Consider the following 21,256-nt stretch of genomic DNA (forward strand, 5'->3'; position numbering starts at 1 on the left):
TTATTTTCTTTTCAAAAATCAGTAATTCAAATATTTTTATTTGTTACTTTTGGCTGTGAGAAAGGTAAGGAGGAAGAATAGTATGACTAATATTCATATTAAGGACTAAATACTCCTTTAGGAAAATATTTTACTAATTAGGAAAATAACTACAGGTTATGTTACATTAGTTCTGCCTTCAAGGTGCCCACACTCTAGTGCCATGAAGATATAAATCAAATTTAGAGCCCAATTATAATAAATAGCTCAATCCAGGTGACTTGTAACACCCATTGCAATGTTTGCACTTCAAACTGTTTTATGTGATTCCCTAATTATATTATATGGTAACCTAATAAATGATCTCAAATCCATTAGATAAAAGGCATGATAAAAAATTAAGAAATAGACTTAGTAAAATAAAGGGTACCATGGCAAAATAATGTGTTTCCCTTGATTTATAAACCCGTTAATCTTGAATGAACATTTTGGTAACATTTCATCTGGTTTGTGAGTCCATTTTACAAGTATAAGCAGTTCACTTGGAGGAATTTTGTTGATTCCTGCTGGGTTTAAAACTTCAGTTAAGTGACTACCATTCTATTTCTCATGAGAGCTAGCTTAACTTCTTCCATTTTTCTTCGTAATTCTCATCTTTGAGAGCAGGAACATGTTGGTTGGAATAATTTTGCATCCCAGTAGGAGCAATTATACATTTTCTCATGTGATTGATACTGCACGCAAGTCTATTGGTGATCAGTAACCTGCGCCTTGTAATTCCTTTAATTTCATTTATATTCAGCTGGGAAAGGAGCCAGATTTCTCCTGGCTTCCACACACTCGCTGATGGTTAGACAATAAATAAGATTTTTATTTTCCTTCCTGTACTTGTAGGCTTGTCGGCTATAACACTTTCTTCTTTTTGCAGCATTTTCTGTCACTATCTTTATTTTTAAATTAAGTGTATTTTATTTTGTGCAAAGTACCCCTTCAGCTTCAACAGAGAAGTTTCACTCTGCAGTGTTTTTGTTACTATTCAGTCATATTATTTTAAACTTTATTATTTCTTCTTTCATCTAAGGGTTACTTACAAGAGTAAGTTTATTTCTCCCTAACTTCAGATGTGGTTGTTCCTTAGTAATCCCTTTATATCAAACACCAGCTTAATTGTGTTCTGGTCAAGAATGTGTTCTTTAGGATACTGGTTCTGGGAATATAATAAAACTTGCTTTATTACCTTGTAGCTGATTAATTTTTATGGATATGCTATGTTTGCTTGAAAATGATATACATTCTACATTTGTTAGGTGTCATGTTCTATCTATACTCATTATATCAAGATCTTGTTTAGTTTAAATCTTCTATATCTTTATCAATTCTTAACATCTTGTTAATGTTCCTGGCTTGGATTTAAGTTTTTTTTTCTTCTTAGCATTTCTACATTGTTACATTTGTATATATGTGGTGCTATTATTAGATGCATACATATTTATAATTTATACTCAGTATGATTTTTATCATCCTGATGACTTTAATACTACTATTTAACGCATTGTTTGTTTGACATGAACACAAATACATCATTGATATTTTAAATATTTGGTTTGCTTATAAATTTATGCTCTTTTAATTTCAAATTCTAAGTTTTTTGGGTTTTTTTTTAATTTACTTAGGGCCTAAAACTTATCCCCTTGCAAAAAAGCATATAACTTTATTTTTAAAATGACATTGATTTTTTTTAACCTGGATTATTTCTTTGGCACATTTAATTTCACATATATTGATTCATTCTTACAATCTTATTTTACTTATTTAATGTTTTCTATTTATCTGATTTTCTACATTTGTTTTGTTGGTTAGCATGTAGGTGCATATACTTGGGGGTGTGTGTGTGTGTGTGTGTGTGTGTTTTAGTGTAACTTTTCAATTTTGGATTGATTTCACTTATATACTACTCTAATTCCATTTCACACAACTATTTTATTTTTTTTGATTGAAGTATAGTTGATTTATAATGTGTTATTTTCTGACAATGTGATTTGGTTATATACATATATATATATATATATGTATATATTCTTTTTAATATTCTTTTCCATTATCGTTTATTACAAGATATTGAATACAGTTCCCTGTGGTACACAATGTGTCCTTGTTGATTATCTATTTTATATATAGTAGTGTGTATATGTTAATCTCAAACTCCTCATTTATCCCTCCACTCCTCTCCCTGTTATCCCTTATGGTAACCATAAGTTTGTTTTCTAGGTCTGTGGGTCTATTTGTTTTGTAGATAAGTTAGTTTGTATCATTTTTTTCAGACTTCACAAATAAGCGATATCATATGATATTTGTCTTTTTCTGTCTGGCTTACTTCACTTAGTATGATAATCTCTAGGTCCACCCATGTTGCTGCAAATGGAATTATTTCATTCTTTTTTGTGGCTGAGTAGTATTTTATTGTATATATGTACATCTTCTTTATCCATTCATCTGTCGATGGACATTTAGGTTGCTTCCATGTCTTGGCTATTGTGAATAGTGCTGCTATGAACACAGAAGTGCATGTATCTTTTCAAATAGAGTTTCCTCCAGCTACATGCCCAGGAGTGGGATTGCTGGTCATATGATAGTTCTATTGTTTATTTTTTTAAGGAAACTCCATACAAGTTTCCATAGTGGCTGCACCAATTTATATTCTCACCAACAGTGTAGGAGGGTGCCCTTTTCTTCATACCCTCTCTAACATTTATTATTTGTAGAATTTTTTGATGATGGCCATTCTGACTGGTGTGAGGTGATATCTCATTGTAGTTTTGATTTGCATTTCTCTGATAATTGGTGAAGCTGAGCATCTTTTCATGTGCCTTTTGGCTATCTGTATGTCTTCTTTGGAGAAATGTCTATTTAGGTCTTCTGCCCAGTTTTGGATTTGTTGTTGTTGTTGTTGTTGTTATGCATTGTACGAGCTGTTTGTATATTTTGGAAAGTAATCCCTTGTCAGCCGAATTGTTTGCAAATATGTCCTCCCATTCCATAGGTTGTCTTTTCATTTTGTTTATGTTTTCCTTTGCTGAGCAAAACTTACAAGTTTGATTGTGTTCTGTTTGTTTATTTGTGCTTTTATTTCTATTGCCTTGGGAGACTGACCTAAGAAAACGTTGGTACAATTTATGTCAGAAAATATTTTGCCTAAGTTCTCTTCAAGGAGTTTTATTCTGTGATGTCTTATATTTAAGTCTTTAAACCATTTTGAATTTATTTTGGTGTAGGGTGTGAGGGTGTGTTCTAACTTTATTGATTTACATGCAGCTGTCAAACTTCTCCAACATCACATGCAGAGAGACTGTCCTTTTCCCATTTTATATTCTCGCCTCGTTTGTCAGAGGTTAATTGACTATAGGTGTGTGGGTTTATTTCTGGGCTGTCTATTCTGTTCCACTGACCCATATGTCTGTTTTTGTATCAACACCACACCGTTTTGATTACTGTAGCCTTGTAGTATTGTCTGAAGTCTGGGAGAGTTACACCTCCAGCTTTGTTGTTTTTCCTTAGGATTGCTTTGGCAATTCTGGGTCTTTTATGGTTCCATATAAATTTTAGGATTATTTGTTCTAGTTCTGTGAAAAATGCCATTGGTAATTTGATAGGGGCTGCATTAAATCTGTAGATTGCTTTGGGCAGTATGGCCATTTTAACAATATTAATTCTTCCAATCCAAGAACATGGCATATCTTTTCATTTCTTTGAATGATCTTCAAATTCCTTTATAGTTCTCAGAATATAGGTCTTTCACCTCCTTGGTCAGGTTTATTCCTAAGTATTTTTCTTTTTATATGATTTTCAAAGAGATTTTTTTTTAACTTTCCCTTTCTGATATTTCATTATTAGTGTAAAGAAATGCAACAGATTTCTGTATGATAATCCTGTATCATGTTACCTTGCTAAATTAATTTATCAGTTCTTGCAGTTTTGGTCACACTATTTTAGATATTATATACTGTATTTTTTATCTTACAATGGCTACTTTATAAAATAGTACATGTTAAAATGTTAATTATTACTTTCCAAATTATACAATAAATCCAGAATTCTTTAATTCCAATACGTTATCCTGACATAGTTTTTACTTTACTTCTGCAATACAGTAAGCCCCCTACATATGAACTTTCAAGTTGCAAACTTTCAAAGATGCAAACGTGCGTTCGCATGTCCAATCATGTAAGTTACTTCATGTGTCTGGCTTCCATTGTCACGTGCATGCGTCCTCTACAAGTGGTTGTGCTTTTGTGTATTTTACTGTACAGTACTGTATACAGTATAATAATACAGTATCTTTATTTCAAGCCCAGGATGTTTGGAAGCAAGCATAAAAGCAATGGTATATAGCCGTTGTATTAGTTGGGTACCTAGGCTAAATTTGTTGGACTTACGAGCAAATTGGACTTATGAATGAGCTCTCAGAATGGAACTCATTCATATGTAGGGGACTTACTATAATTTATAAGTATAAGCATTAGATGTAAATGTGATATTTCCATATACTCACAAATAGCTTTGACCAACATGATTACATTTTCAACAGTAATTCTTGTGTTAAAAATCATTATTTGATGGAGTAAATTTGAAGACGTAATTGGCTTTATTCAATGATTCATGAATTGGGCAGCATCCCATCTAGCAAGCAGAAAGGAGCTCTGAGGAGCTGTACAAAATGGAAGGCTTTTATACACAGAAGGGGGCAAAAAGAAGTTTCTAACAAAGTATTATTTCAAGCAAGGTCACCTTTTTGGGGGGGATGTCACCTGTCTATGAGGCAGATTATCTCACTGGAACTAACCAGGAAATTCCAGAGTAACTGGTTAAAGTCACATCCCTGGAAGAGGCTGCAACTGTTAGTTATTAAGTCTTGGTTTGATGACGTGGGACTTAGTACAAGTGGCTCCATTTTAGGCCTGTTGTTACTTTTTAAACACTTGTAACTGAGGCCTTTATTGTCAGATTATTTTCTTTGTATATAAAGTTCATTCTTAGAAGTTTCTTTAGTGTAATTCTACTGCTAATAAAATTTCTGGGCTCTTTTTTTTGGTGTGAAAATGTGTTTAATTTGATCTAAATTCTGAAAGGTAATTTCACCTTGTATAGAATTCTACAATGGCCGTTATATTTAAATATGTTGAGGCCATTGTTCTATTATCTGTTTTATTTTATTACTTTTTGCTATTGAGAAAATATACAATGAGGACAAATTATTTGTCTGCCTTTTACCATTCTTACCATGTTTTTTTACCTGTAGACCTAAGTTATCATCATGTCTCATCTGGTTTCCTGTGATAAAATTCTACCTTTAACTCTCCCTGACTACCCTCTCCCCCAAACATGCATTATCTATTACTATGTAGCAGTTGGGTTATTCCTTTTAAAGTATGTGTCACTTCCCTGCTTAGAACCCTCCAGAGAGCTCTCTTTTTTATACTGAGTCAAATCCAAAATCATTACAAAGGTCTGGCCCCACCTGCCTAGTTTCATTAACTCTCTGACTTTCTCTTTCTTATTTCTCTCTTTAGCTAACTACCGCCCATGGAGGGTCTCTAGGGGCAGCTAGACGTGGACCCCTCTCAAATGGAAGCATGTCAGCACATCAGCCTTGGGGAAGTGCAGAGGCTGAGATGAGCTCAAGGAGACTGAGCACATGCAGTGATCCCAGAGCACGTGTTCTATGACTCATCCACCTCTGGGACTGTCCTTTACAAGAGGAACAAACAGTGAGGACAAAACATGAGGTGAAGCCACAAGTCCTAAAAGTGCAGAGGGAGACAGTTCACTTCTCATCCACCACCTCACCCTTTCTAGAAGAACTTGGTCTCAAGTTTCAAGGGCCCATGAGGGTTTTGACCCACAGGTTCTGTCCATCATAGGTCAATATGCAAAAGAAAACAAACCCTCCTGTGCACAATACCCTAGATGTGCTAAGCAGAAAACAAACTTCCATATTAGGCAGTGACAAGCACAAGAAAGAGCAGCTCATGTGCAAAAGATCATTTTTGATGAGCAAATCAAGAAAAGGTGATTATAGAGCACAGTCACGTCTAAGGACACAATTGCTCTCTATTGTATCATTAAAATATGAAAAAAACAAGTCAGAACTCTGCACATATTTTATTCTTGTTTCTGATTTCATATCCACCTTCCTCAGTCTCCAAAGCAGGAGATATAACCCTAAAGTTCCAGGAACCCTCTGCCATTAGATCCTACCTAAGTGTTGTTCCTACCTGTATCCTTTTCCTCATCACGGCCACAAAAGCTATCCAGAGTCGATTCTGTAGAAACACGAACATGAATTTACAATTCTTATGGATACATTTAAAATGTGACTAATGTGACTGAGTAATTGGATATTTTATTTTGTTTTATTTTAATACACTGAGTTAATCATTGATTGAATTAAATAAATTATAACAGGCACATCTAGCTAGTGGCTACCACACTGTAATACACATCCCTCTTGCTCTCTATCTCTCTCCATATATATATATATGTGTATATATATATATATATATAATATATGGAGGATGTTACCACCGCTCCCCTGGTTATTCCCCTCTGTATGGTCTACCCATTCAAGATGGCTGTTTGCTGATGGTTTACCAAAGGAAAAACCTCTGCCCCGTGAAGGTACTTAGCCCAAGGGGATAAGAGGGATCTGTCCCTCTGCTGGTTTACCTGGTAAATGATGAGCCCATCTGCAGTCAATTCCCCCTTTAACTGGTAGCCTGCCTATTCCGCCCAGAGAGAAGCATGCTGCTACTGCTGCTGCTGCGTTCTGCCTGCCATCGGCTATTTACAGTGGGATGTCTCTCCAGGACCACTTTGCTTCTGACGTGAAAGATCTCCCGTCTATTAAACCATTAATGTCTCTGTCCCTGATTGCGGGCTCTTTCCTTAGCCCTGAGGCTGAGCAAGTACAGGGCTTGCAGGCGTGAGAGGTGCAGCCCAACACCTTCTGCAGGCCAGTTTGCTGGCCAGATTTGATGATTCATTTGTAGGTGTTTCCTAGGCTCATGCACACTTGCCAGGCACTCATGAGACCTTGGGGACACTGAAACAGTAATGTCAACACCCAGCTCCTAGAGGAATTCCCGACAGGTGTTCCACTTGAGGGGAGAGGTAATGAGCATGGCCCAGTGCACCTGTGCTAGACATAATCAGCGAGCAGGTGCAGAAGGGAGGGAGGGACATTCACTCACTTCATGAGGCCATCCTTCTCACCACTGCCTCTGAAAAATCCAGGGAAGGAAGGGACAAAATGCCCTTAGAAAGTAAATGGCCTGTACACTGAAAACTACAAACCACTGCTGAAAGAATTAAACAAGGAACAAATAATTGAAATGACATATCATATTCATAGACTGGAGACTTATTATTGTTGACATTTCTACACTACCCGAAGGTAAGTATTAATTCATCGTAATACCTATCAAAATCCCAATGTCATTTTCAAGGTAAAAGAAAAAAAAATCCTAAAATACATATGGAACCACTAAGGACTCCAAACAGACAAAACAATCCTGAGAACAAAGAACATAGATGGAGGCTTCTCACTTCCTGACTTCAAAACACATTACAAAGCCACAGGAATCAAAACTGTATGGTACTGGCATAGAAACAGATACATAGGCCTAAAGACCAGAATAAATAATCCCCAAGAAAACTCATAGATACATGGCCAAATGAAATTCACCAAGCTTCTAAGACAACAAATAGGGAAAGTATAGTTTTTTCAACAGTCAATAGGATGAAAATATAACTTACAGAAAGATTACAAACATATATCAGAAAAGGAGCTAATGTCCAAAACATCTAAGAAAAACACTACAACTCAAATGCAAAATACGTTAAAAAATTAAAAAGGGTAAATAACTGGGTTCAGAAATGTGCAAAGACTTAAATAAGACATTTCCCGAAAAAGACATACAAATGGCTAACAAATATAGGAAAAGGTTCTTAACCTCACTAATCATCAGGGCAATGCAAATGAACACCTCACACCTGTTAGGCTGTGTATTATAAAGAAAAAAATTAACAGTTTAAGGCCAAGATGTGGGGAATTGGAAACTTTGTACACTGCTGGTGGCAATGTAAAATGGTGCCGCTATTATGAAAAAGAGTATGGGGGTTCCTTATAAAATTATAAACAGAAATATCATATGATTCAGCAATCACAGTTCTGGGTATATATCCAAAGGAAATTAAATCAGTATCACAATGAGATGAACTTAGGTTCATTGCAGCATTCTCCAAAATAGCCTAGATATGCAACCAACTTCACAAAAGAAGTAAGTGTCCTGTGCCTGAGCTAACCTTAGGTACTTCAAAACAACTCCGTAAGTCTCTTAGCCCCTTAGAGAGGATGAAAGCAATATTAGAGTTAAAAATAACTTGAACCAATTCCCTTAGTCTGGAATACTGAAACAAAAGTTCTACAGCAGGCGAAGCCTCATAAACACACAGCACCTGCCAGGGTTTACCCCAGCCTTGGAAGAACTGGGAAGGATAAGACCAAGGCAGGCCTGAGGAAAGGTCAGAGGGTAGGCAGGACTGGAGTGTGGGGAGCAGGGGCAGGGCTGTCCGGATGGAGCAGTGGGTTGTAAGAAGAGGAGTGACCCTGGGTCCTGCTGCCCTGAGTCTCTGTCCTGGGCCTGGTCAATTCCAGGAGACCAGGTTAGCAGGGCTGTGAGAGCCAGTGTGTGAAGCGAGCCCAGCAGCCCCTTCACACAGCCCTCTAGAATTCCTGCCGGCCATGAAGGGTCTTTAGGGGCAGCTGGACGTGGAGCCCTCTCAGATGGAAGCATGTCAGCACATCAGCCTTGGGAGGTGCTGAGGCTGAAATGAGGAGACTGAGCACATGCAGTGATCCCAAAGCATGTGTTCTGTGACTCATCCATCTCTGGGAGTGCGCTTTCCATGAGGAATAAACAGTGAGGACAAAAGTAAGGTGAAGCTTCAAGTCCTGAAAGTGTAGAGGGAGAGAGTTCAAGTCTCATCCACCACCTGACACTAAATATAAGAACTTGTTCTCCAGTTGCAAGTGACTATGAGAGTTTTGTTCCCACTAGGATATGGCCATCATACGTGAATGTAAAAAGGAAACCAAATTCCCTGGTGCAAAATACCCTCCAGGTACCAAACATAAACGAACCTTTCATCTTTGGCAGTGAAAAAGCAATGAAAGAGTAGTCTTGTGAGAAAGCAAATTTCTGAATGGCAAAGCAAGAAAAGATGACTATAAGCACAGTACAGTCAAAGGACATGGATACAATAACTCTATTATATCATTACAATTTGGAAAGAACAAATCAGAATTCTACACATATTTCCTTCTGCTTCCTGATTTCATATTCACCTTCCTTAGTTTCTAAAGAAGTGGGTGGAACCCAAGTGTTCTAGGAATTGTCTCGCTTTAGATCCTAACTGAGTGTTGTTCACTATGTGAATCGTCATCAGCATCACTGCTATGTATGCTCTCCAAAATGCATTCTGTACAAACACAACCATGAGCATAAAGTTATTATACAAGTTGACCCACCCATTTCTTCTACTCGACTTGCTGGCTCACACAGCATCACCCTGGTCTTCCCTCCAGGTTCTCAGACCTCCCCTGTGCTCTGTGCAGACAGAGTCCTTCAATAAGATATTGATCACAGCTGAAAATTTCAAATGAGGGAGAGATGCTGAGAAAATCACCTTTCGACCCCTCACTTCTATAGACCCATTTATAGCTTTCACCGTCAACCTTACCAACCTGAAATTCCAGATGTTACAGACATACTTGAAACATGGCTAGTGTGACCAAGCAATTGTGTGTTTTTTGCATTTTTTAATAGAATGAGTTAATTATTGTTTGAACTAAATTCATTATAAATAGACACATTTGGTTAGTGGCTACCACACTGCAAAGCTCAGCTCTAAGAAATCCAAAGATGAGAAAGAGGTAACCAGCCACCCCTCTCCTGGTTGTTCTTTACTGCAGAAAATTTGATGGCCTGATCTGATCATTCATATATAGGTATATCTTGGGCTCTTGGACACACGCCAGGCATTGGGAGAGTCCTTGTGGACACTGAAATAGTACAGTCAACACTCAGATCCAAGAGGAATTCCCAGCAAGGGGCCCACTTGTAGACAGAGGTGAAGGGCATGGCCCAGTACACCTGTATTAGACATAATCAGAGAGTAGCTACAGAGGGGAGGGAGGGATTTCACTCTCTCCATGAGTCCATCCTTCTCACCCCTGACTCTAGAAGACCTGAGGAAGGCAGTGGAAAAGGCCCCATTGGAGGTGAAAAATTTGTATACTGAAAACTACAGGACATTGCAGAAAGAATTTAAAGAAGAGACAAGTAATTGGAATGACATACCATGTTCATAGACTGGATTATTAAATACTGTTGGCATTTCTATACTACATAAAGTGATGTACACATATATCGCAACAACCCACAAAATTCCATGTCATTATTATAGAAGTAGACAGAATCCTAAAATACATATGGAACCGCACCCAAGTAGATAAAACAATCTTGAGAGCAAAGAGCAATGATGGAGATTAACACTTCCTGAACTCAAAACACATTAACAATGCCACAGTAGTCAAAACAGTCTGCTACTGGCATCAAGACAGTGAGATAGACCAATGAAATATAATAGAGAGACCCCAAATAAACGCACATATATATGGCCAACTGATCTTGGCCAAGGTTCTAAGATTACCAAGTGAAGAAAGGACAGTCTCTTCAACAATCAACAGAATGAAAAGGCAACCTATAGGATGGGAGGAAATATGTGTAAACCTTGTATCTGAATAAGGGACCAATATCCAGAATATATAAGAAACTACTATAAGTCAATTTCAGAAAAACAGCGGGCAAATAACTGAGTTTCAAAATGGGTAAAAAGCTTCACTAGGCATTTCTCCATAAAGACATACAGGGGGTCAATCTACATATGAAAATTTGCTCAACATCGCTAAGCATCAGGGAAATGGAAATCAAGCCACAAGGAGATATCACTCACACCTGTTAGGATGTGTATTATAAAAAGACAATTAGGGCTTCCCTGGTGGCACAGTGGTTGAGAGTCCGCCTGCCGAAGCAGGGGACACGTGTTCGTGCCCCGGTCTGGGAGGATCCCACATGCCACTGAGCGGCTGGGCCCATGAGCCATGGCCGCTGAGCCTGTGCGTTTGGAGCCTGTGCTCCGCAACGGGAGAGCCCACAACAATGAGAGGCCCGTGTACTGCAAAAAAAAAAAAAAAAAAAAGAAAGAAAGAAAATTAATGGATGCTGGCAAAGATGTGAAGAAGTGGAACTTCTGTACCCTGTTTTGTACCCTGTAGTAATGTAAAATGGTGTAGCCATTATGGAAAACAGAATGGAGGTCCCCCAAAAATTATTAAGAGAACTCTCATAAAATCCAAGTCACTCATTTAGGTTTATATATAAAGGAGATAAAACAAGAATGTCCAAGAGATATCTACAATCTCATGTCCATTGCAGCATTATACACAGTACACAACATAGGAAAACTGCCTAGTGTCCATGGGAAGATGAATTAATAAAGAAAATGTGGTGTATACATACAGTGGAATGTCATTCAGTCTTTGAAAAAGAAGGAAATCCTGCCATTTGCAGCAACACAAAAGAACTTGGAGGACATTTGTAAGAGTGAAATAAGCCAGTCACAGAAGGTCAAAAACTGAAAGAAAACTCCGAGAAGCAGAGAGTAGAAGGGTGGTTCCAAGAGCTGGCAGGAGGTTGACATGGGAAGTCTCTGTTCAAGGTTAGAATGTGTTATTTGCAAAATGGAAAAGTTCTAGACACATGCTGTACAACAAGGTGCATGTAGCCAACAGGACTGCCTGGACATTTCAAAACTTTAGGGGAACATAAATCAAGGGAAACACAACACAAAAAGTTCACATACACACACAGAATCATACCACTCTTTTCACATACAGACACACCCAGTCTCATGCACACAAACCTACACCACCTAACCGTAATACAGCTTCTTCCTGGGACTATAGTAATTGGTCACATTACTTGTAAATAATTTTCTATCACCAGGACCCCTACTCTCATTCCCAGCACAAATTTGGAATCAGTTTGCCCTCTACACTAAAATCAGCAAGAATGTCCCACTTTCTCATCTTCAAAGTTCTTCCTCCCCAAGTGACTGATTCCAGAATACATACCGTTTTCACGTTCTGGGAAGGCCACCTGCAATTACACAAGAGAAAACACTATGAGGATAAGATCACAGTGATGCTCAGGTCTTTTGTTCATTTGCTGACAGTAGAAAACCTCATAAGAAACAGTGGTCCAGGGAACGCAGCAAGGGTTATCAGAGCAAACCTACTCGGGCTGAAAGGCAAGAACTTTGCTGGGAGGATGGAACTTCCAAGTCCATTTAGGTTGGAAATTACAGAATTCTTTTCCTAGAGGAAAAATCGCTGCAGGAGAGAGAGCTCCGTACTCTACAGGCTGTAATGGATGCTGTCAATTGTAATGTCCTGTGGAATCAGGCACCATGAGTTGGTAATAGACTCTCACTCCACATTCTCCCAACCAAGGGAATTGTATGTATCTGGAAGGAATACCCTCAAATATTCATAACTTAATTCTATTGAAAGAGAAATAAAGCAATATTTCTATCTCAGACCAGAAAAAATCCAGCTTACCTTGATGATCCACGGAGGCTTTTCTTCTGTCCTATCATGGTGCAGGTCATCCGCCACATCCTCAGGGATACCTGGAGGGACACAGAGTAACTGTCAGGACACTGGTGATGCGGCTCAGGAATTACTCAGGGGCTTACTTCTCGATGAGGACATGGGGTGGTGTGTATGGATGTGGGAGGTTAGTAAGTGTGGGCTGAGCTGGTGTTGGGCCATCCTCTTTGGGGGATGAAGGAAGGCAAAGGACAAGAGGAAGGAAATGAAAACAGAGCTTTGGCTTTCTAGCTAAGGGGAGCCTAATCAGAAGGGAAGGGTCGATCTAAAAAATGGTAAACACTAAAATGCATGCTCTGTTTCAATGACACAGACCCATGACCCATCCTGCCTCTTTTGAGCTTCTGCTAAATTGCCACTGTCTCTTGATTCTTCCCAGATCACTCTTTCCCCAGCATCCACAATGCCAGCTACTGCATTTATCATGTCTTCTGTTGTATGATATTTTATACTTGATTAACAGCAACCTCCTTAAAGGACTGAATTCAATCCTAGACAAAATATGCTATATTTATTCACTAATCACTTGTCTTAAAGAAAATCAAATCCACAAGATTTGACAAAACTGAAATCCTACCATTTAGATACAGCCACTATCAATCGTATCATATTTTTCTCCCAGTCTTTGTTTTCTATACAATGTACGTATGCCCACTGAGTCAGGGGCTGTCCATACTCTAGGGAGCTGTTCCATAAGTGGGACACTTCGTTATGAAGAGGGAGCCCGGACTGAGCACAGCCTGTCTCTAACCCAGCTGTGCAGGAGAAGTGTACAGGCTAACAGTCAGGTTCCACTTTGAGTCCTTGGGTGTGGGCTACAGGAATTGACCAATGCTAAGGCTTATGGTAATGTTATCCAATACAATAAAATAGCTCCCTGATTCTTATCTGCTTTTGGCCTTGTTTAAGCAATGACACCAGCACTGACAGATATGACCTGTACTGTATACATGGGGTCTCACACCTCTCAGAATCTGTGAGCTGACCAGGAGAATGCAGGTCCTGAGGTGAACTTCACATTACTGACTGTGCCAAAGTCAACTGATAAGCCCACCCATAGCTGCCCTGGATTCTGTGACCACTAAGGCCACCTGATGGGCAAGGTCTGGACCTTTGGAGATGCTAGGACTTCCAGCCAAGGATACGGATGCAGGGACTCCCTTGCTCCACGACTGAGGATCCCTTGGCTGAGTGGTAAGTGCAGGTCAGGGATCCAGAGCACCCACATTGGGACCCACCCCTGGGTTCTCAGTTTGGCTTTTCCACTTAGGAGGTCAAGAGCTTAGAACATTTATCTCTGCACCATCTCCTTCTGAGGAAAAGGAATATTAACCAAATCTGGGCAACAGCTGTGTTGAGGGAAGAACAAGGTAGTGTACAGACAGTGTGCAGTGGTGATGAGCTTTGTTGACAGGTGAACTGTGCTGTGTAAGAGGGAAATATCTCCTCAGGAAACACACACACGCTCACGCATGCAGGTTCACAATCACACCACATAGGCTCACACATGGACCCCACCCCAACCCTGATACACACAAACCCACATCATCTAAATGATGCAGTTACTTCCAGGACCATAGAACTTGGGCATGGCTCTTTACTGGGAAATCAGTCTCTAGCTCTACACCCCCAGCCCTCATCCCTGTAGGGACCCTGAATCAGGGTGTCTCTCCAAGCAAAGCCAGCAAGAGAGTCCCACCTTCTTCATCATCTAGATTGTTCCTCAGCACAGGGGTGAACTCTGAATACATACCGTTTTTGTTTGCTGTCCAATCCACCTGTGATTAGAGAAGAGAAAACAGTGTAAGGATCTCAGCATCCTGTGCTCTGAGGACACAGGTATTTCATCTCTTTTTTTGTCCTCAGAAAACCAAATGGGAAACTGCTGTTGAGTCAATGGCCCCAAAAGAAACCAGAGAAGACAGCTGTGGGAAAGGCTGGAGCTTTGCCTGGAAGATCTCTCAGGTCCACTTTGAGGAGCAAATACAAAAGTCTATTTCAAGGAGGGAAATTTTCTGCTCAGGAAAGTGTGTCTGACTATACAGTTTCTAACTGATGTTGCCATTTTTTAAATGGCCTTTTGAATGAGTTATCTGTTGGGAAAGACCTTCAATCAGCATTCATCCAACCAAGCAAAATTGTATACATCAGCTGTCTTGAACATTGTAGATCTTCATATCTGAAATCAATTGGAAAAGAAAGAAATGAAGCAAACTTTTAATCTCTGATAAATAAGGGGAGCTTACCCTGGAGGTAGCAGGAGCCACTTTAATTGTCCTCACATAGGGCCGTTTCTCCAACAGGTCCTCAGGGGGCTCTAGGAGGACACAGAGTAAGTGTCAGGACACTGGTGATGCTGCTCAGGAATTACTCAGAGAGCCTCGTTAATGTGGACACAGGGTGGGAGTGTATGGATACAGGTGGTTACTGAGTGTGGACTGAGGTGCTGTTGGACAAACCTCCCTGGTGGGTGGAGGAAGGCAAAGGGGAGGAACATTTCAGAAATGAGGAAGAGAACCTTTAGCTTTCTAGCTGTAGGGAACCTAATCAATTTGAAAGTGTCAGTCTGAAAAAGCTTAAACACTAACATTGCACTATGCTTCAGTATAGAGTCCCACGGCCCCTCTGCCCATTTCAAAGTCCCTCCAAATCCCCCTTCTTCTTGAAATGTTACAAGACTATTTCAGCTTCCTTCTAATCAAATATGTTGCTCCTTCATTCATCGTCCATTCTGTTGGATTTTTGACTTATTTTATTGTGATGAAATATACATATTTATGCTTTTCATAATTTTTAAGTATACAGTTCACTAGCATTTCTTACTTTCACAATGCTGTGTACCCATCAACACAATCTACATCTTAATCTTTTTCATCATTTCAACGTAACCTCTGTACCCATTAAATCATAATCCACCTGACTCCTGCCTCCTGACCTTGGTAATTTCTACTTCCGGTGTCTGTGAGTTTGCCTACACTAGGTACCTCACACAAGTGGAATCATATAATATTTGTCTTTCTGCGCCTGCCTTATTTCACTAACAATAATATATTTTTATATTATTTGGATCATTCATTTTGTAGCATAAGTCAATCTTTAATTCCTTTTTGTGGTTGAAAATTATTCCATTCTGTGTATATATCACATTTTATTTATCCATTCATCACCTCATGGACTTTAGATTGTTTCTATCTTTTGGCTACTAAGAATAATGCTACTATGAACATTAGTGTACACATTTCTGTATGGCACCATAATGGTGACAAATAATATTGTACATATTTCAAATATCATTGAATTTAACAACACAAGGTGTGACTCTTAGGTGAACTATGGACTTTTCATTAGTAAAAATATACTTACATTGTTTCACTAATTGTAACAAATGTACTTCACCTATGCTATATATTATTAATAGCTGAAACTGGAGTGATAGGATACAGATATTTTCTGTATTGCATGTACAACTTTTATGTCAATATCATCCTGTTCTAAATAATGTCTAATAATTTAAAGAAATCTCAAAACATGGTTTCAGGGAGGGATGTGTTGTCGCTAACGTTCAAAAATCAGCTAATGTCTAAACCATAACTAGAGACCATCTTCCCTCTTAAACATGAACCAAATGTTGAATTTTAAATGCATGTTTACTTCCATGGTTAAAACAGTACCAGCTGGCTTAGTAAGTTTCAATTTGAACACATGGAATAAAAGAAGAATACTGCTTAATATTTCATAGCTTTTTCTTAAATATGAGGCACTGAATCAACTAGAATTATTATTCTTGAGTGAACCTAATGAGACATTTTCCACAGTACCTTCAGCTGGGTCATTTATAGGGTGCATCCTAAAATGTGGCCGGATGCGGATCTTTTTCAGCCAGCCTGGGGTTGATATTCCTGACCTCTGATGAGTGTTTCTTCTTCTCGCATTCTGGGAGCAGCATCCTGGGAAATGCATTACAATAGAGACAACTATTGACATCTTGCTGGCAGAAGACCATGGGGAAATTAGCAATAATTTATTCATGGTTCAATCCTTTGGTCCCTTTCCTCACCAGCTGCCCAGCAGAGCCTCCTGAATCAAAGTTGGACTTAGGAAGATCTTGTACTTTGGTATGCAGTGAAAACACCCAACAGACAGGTTTTGTGGGCAAATATCTTTATTTAACTGAGAATGTCTAGAAAGTCAGCAAACCATTGGGACCATGACTGATGGACTGGATTCAAATCCCGTTTAGAAGAAGCATGTACTTGGGAAAGATATGTAGATCCCTCTTTGCCTCAGTTCCCTGTTCTGAGATGTAGGAATGTTAATATGGCCTACTTTTAGCATTATGTCATGTGTCCAAAAATCATTGAATATAGGTAAAATGTCTGAAAAATAAAGGACCGGTGCTTCACAGATGCGCTATACATGTTCAATCCTGAATGATGGCAAGAAGAAGCTGGACATTTGGTAGCTGTTGAAAGCAGAGAAGGGATTTGACGGCTCCAAGTAAAGGGGGGATTCAAGCTTACTCTTCAGCTTTTTCATGGGAACAATGCTTTACAGCTCATGGAGAATATCCATTATCATGTCTGACACCCAGCCCTGTTGGGGGTGAAGGGGAGGGCAAAGTGGGGGCTGTAACCCATATGTTATGGTGGAGGGTGTGGAAATTTAGAGATAAGTGACTGTCCAAGAGTCACAACCATGATGAATGATGGATCTGGGACAGGACAGACCCCTGGACCCCTGAGCCAGGAGTTCCCCTCACTCTCTCTCTCAAATTCTCCTGCCCCAAGTTTTCTGTGGGTGAGAGCTGATGCCCTGGAGGAGCTGCCTGAGCCTAGAAAAGAACCCAAATCCTTACCCTACTTTTCGTCTCTATATTTCTATCCCTCATTCAAAATACATCAGTTTCTTACCAACAAAGCTCCCCTGAAGGACCACAGGAATTCCAACTGTGTCCGTTCTCCCCAGCCTCTTCATACCGTCAACTATCTCACAAGCATCCTTCACAATGACCAGCTCACCATGCTGAGTGACCAGTGGTCTGTTACATTCCTAGGTTGCCTCAGAGCTCAAAACCTCTAAGCAAAAGGCCACATGATGGCTCTACCAAGAATCAACTTCCCTTCAATTGACCAAGTTTGGATGAATAGTTATCATGAATTAACTGGGGAGGTGGCCATCTCTGCTGGGCTTTGGTGGCTTAGTTAAGTCTGTGATGCTCAAAGTCTCACTGACAATTGATCTGAGCACCCATTCGAGCAGCCTGGACCAAGGGCTTGCTAAGAATGGGCAAGCGTTCAAGTCCTTCCTCACTAATATTCCGGCTCTATAAACTCATCATTTTCTAGACCCTGTAGTGGAAGGCAATAGAATCCCACATTCTTTTTGAAAGTCATCTCCATACTCAGAGGCTGGAGACCCCACCCCAGGATTCTCCTTGAGAATCACCAGACAGACCCTCCTTCCCTCAGTGACCAAATGTTCATTCCACTAATGTGATGGCACTGGCCCTTCTCACCAAACTCCCTGGCAGCCGCCAAACAGCCAGTGATCTTGTCCACAGCAACCTATGGAAATCCAACCAGTGAATCCCAGGTTCTTTCCTTTATAAAACTCTCTGGATTTAGACCTTGAATATTTGGTTTCAGATTGACAGCTACATTTAGAAGAGCTGAGCTGTAATTCCCCTTTCCTCCTATAATGACCATTGCTGAGGAGATATGAAGATTCTCCTGCTTCAGTAAAAGCATAATGAGTGAGTTCCCTTTATCTGTTCTCTGGTAGAGTGGGTACAAAATTGGCATTTGGAGATAGTATGTTTTTCTAAATTTAGGAAAATATTTAAGGCAGCTGGCTTGATAGAAGAATCAAAAATATAACTTAAGTAATATAACAAACTGTAAAATATATTTATAACTGTAGATAAATGTGGTAGAAATCAAAAAAGAAAACAAAAAAGATGAGGAACATATATCAGTAAAAGTTAACCAGCACATTTGAAGGAACAGCCTTCAGAGGATGAATATGAACCTACCTCCAGAACAATTCAGATTGTCCATTTTCAAAGTCTCAAGGGGTGAAAGTGAGAGCTTCTCATCTGTCACTGTATGTGAACCTCTCAGTTCACAGACTGGCAGTTGGAATGGAATGCCAAGATGTGCATTATCATATTACCATAGTGACAGGTCACAATAGAACTTTCAGAATGAACTGGACTCTGCACAGGATGGGTCCAACTGCTGTTGTCTACAAAGTGTGTTTCCAAGGACAAGTTTGGCTCTTCAGAGTAAACATTTTATTTCCGAAGTTGAATCTCAGGCGCACAATTTACTCTCTCATTAAGAAAATAATTTATATGGGAGAAAATGATCTGCCCCCCCAAATACAGTTGATAGTGCACATTTCAGGGTGAAGATGGACAAAGGTAACACGTTGAGAATAAAAAGAGGTTCTATTCTTCACTGAAATATCATCCTGTTGCTGAACGCAAGTCCATGTGCCTGACAAACAGTGAGGCCAAACAATACCAACATGTCGAGTTTGGAGCATTGGAGCAGAGAAAGGTTTACTGCAGGGCCATGTGAGGAGATGGGCGGCTCATGCCTTAGAAAACCCTGAACTCCCCAAAAGCTTTCAGCAAAGCCCTTTCATGGGAAAGGTAAGGGAGGGGTGTGGTTAGTTGCTTCAAACTTCTAAGGTCAGATCCTTTTTTCTTGAGGTCAGGTCATGGTCAGGTCACGATGTTCCTGTAAGCCTCCACCAAAACAAATGTTACTCTCTGTACTGACAAGAAAGGGCAAGGTCCCAAGGCTCAACTCTTGCTCTCCAGAGTCCAGGTCCTGGCCAAGAGGAGGGGGTCTGTGTGCAGGCTGGTTACCCTGCCCGGGAGTGTCCGTCCATCAACCAGTCTGGGTTCTCCCACCAGTGCCCAGGCCTGCTTGAAGAAGCAGATCTCAGGTGGCGGTGCCCTCCAGGCCAGGTCCCCAGACCCTGCCCAGCCTTCATCACTGAGGGAGCCAGGCGCCCAGGACCCTGCCGGCCCTCAGGCTTTTCCTTTAAACTGGAGAGAATCATTTGTAGCAAATACCAGTCAGGTGAATTCCCAGCTGCCAACAACTGCCCTTTGACGAGAACAGCCCAACCGCAGAGGCGGACCTGAAGTAATGATGTGCAGAGTCCTTGCAGCTGAACCTTGACCTCTGGCCTCTTCCTGGGGTGGACAACTGATCAAAGCTGGACCAAGTTTTGAAACTTGAGCAGAGAGTCTGAAGCCGCTTGAAGCTCTTACCTGGATGACAGTGTCCGTGTACTGCAGGTGCTGAGGCCTCTGTGCACCACGACCCATGGGGACTGCTGCTGCCATTAGGTCGCCGAGGCAGGGACGGGGGTAGGTTCACGCCTGCCCCGCCCCTATTACAATCTCCACCCATTTCTACTCTTCCTCCCCACACTTTTCTAGATAAAATAATTTAAAATGTAAGATTTAATCTTATTATAAACAAAGTTAAGTTTTCATGTCTAATGTCCAGTTGTATTCTTAGTGTCCTATAAATTCGGTTTTTCTCCTCACAGAAATTAATATTTTTGCCACGTATTGCAAGTATATTTCCAATTTGTCACTGTCTTTTTATCAGTTACTTTTACTTTTATCATGAAGACATTTATTTTCTTTTCAAAAATCAGTAATTCAAATATTTTTATTTGTTACTTTTGGCTGTGAGAAAGGTAAGGAGGAAGAATAGTATGACTAATATTCATATTAAGGACTAAATACTCCTTTAGGAAAATATTTTACTAATTAGGAAAATAACTACAGGTTATGTTACATTAGTTCTGCCTTCAAGGTGCCCACACTCTAGTGCCATGAAGATATAAATCAAATTTAGAGCCCAATTATAATAAATAGCTCAATCCAGGTGACTTGTAACACCCATTGCAATGTTTGCACTTCAAACTGTTTTATGTGATTCCCTAATTATATTATATGGTAACCTAATAAATGATCTCAAATCCATTAGATAAAAGGCATGATAAAAAATTAAGAAATAGACTTAGTAAAATAAAGGGTACCATGGCAAAATAATGTGTTTCCCTTGATTTATAAACCCGTTAATCTTGAATGAACATTTTGGTAACATTTCATCTGGTTTGTGAGTCCATTTTACAAGTATAAGCAGTTCACTTGGAGGAATTTTGTTGATTCCTGCTGGGTTTAAAACTTCAGTTAAGTGACTACCATTCTATTTCTCATGAGAGCTAGCTTAACTTCTTCCATTTTTCTTCGTAATTCTCATCTTTGAGAGCAGGAACATGTTGGTTGGAATAATTTTGCATCCCAGTAGGAGCAATTATACATTTTCTCATGTGATTGATACTGCACGCAAGTCTATTGGTGATCAGTAACCTGCGCCTTGTAATTCCTTTAATTTCATTTATATTCAGCTGGGAAAGGAGCCAGATTTCTCCTGGCTTCCACACACTCGCTGATGG

This window comes from Hyperoodon ampullatus (genome assembly GCF_949752795.1).
Source record: "Hyperoodon ampullatus genome assembly, chromosome: 2".
In the NCBI taxonomy this organism is placed as follows: domain Eukaryota; kingdom Metazoa; phylum Chordata; class Mammalia; order Artiodactyla; family Ziphiidae; genus Hyperoodon; species Hyperoodon ampullatus.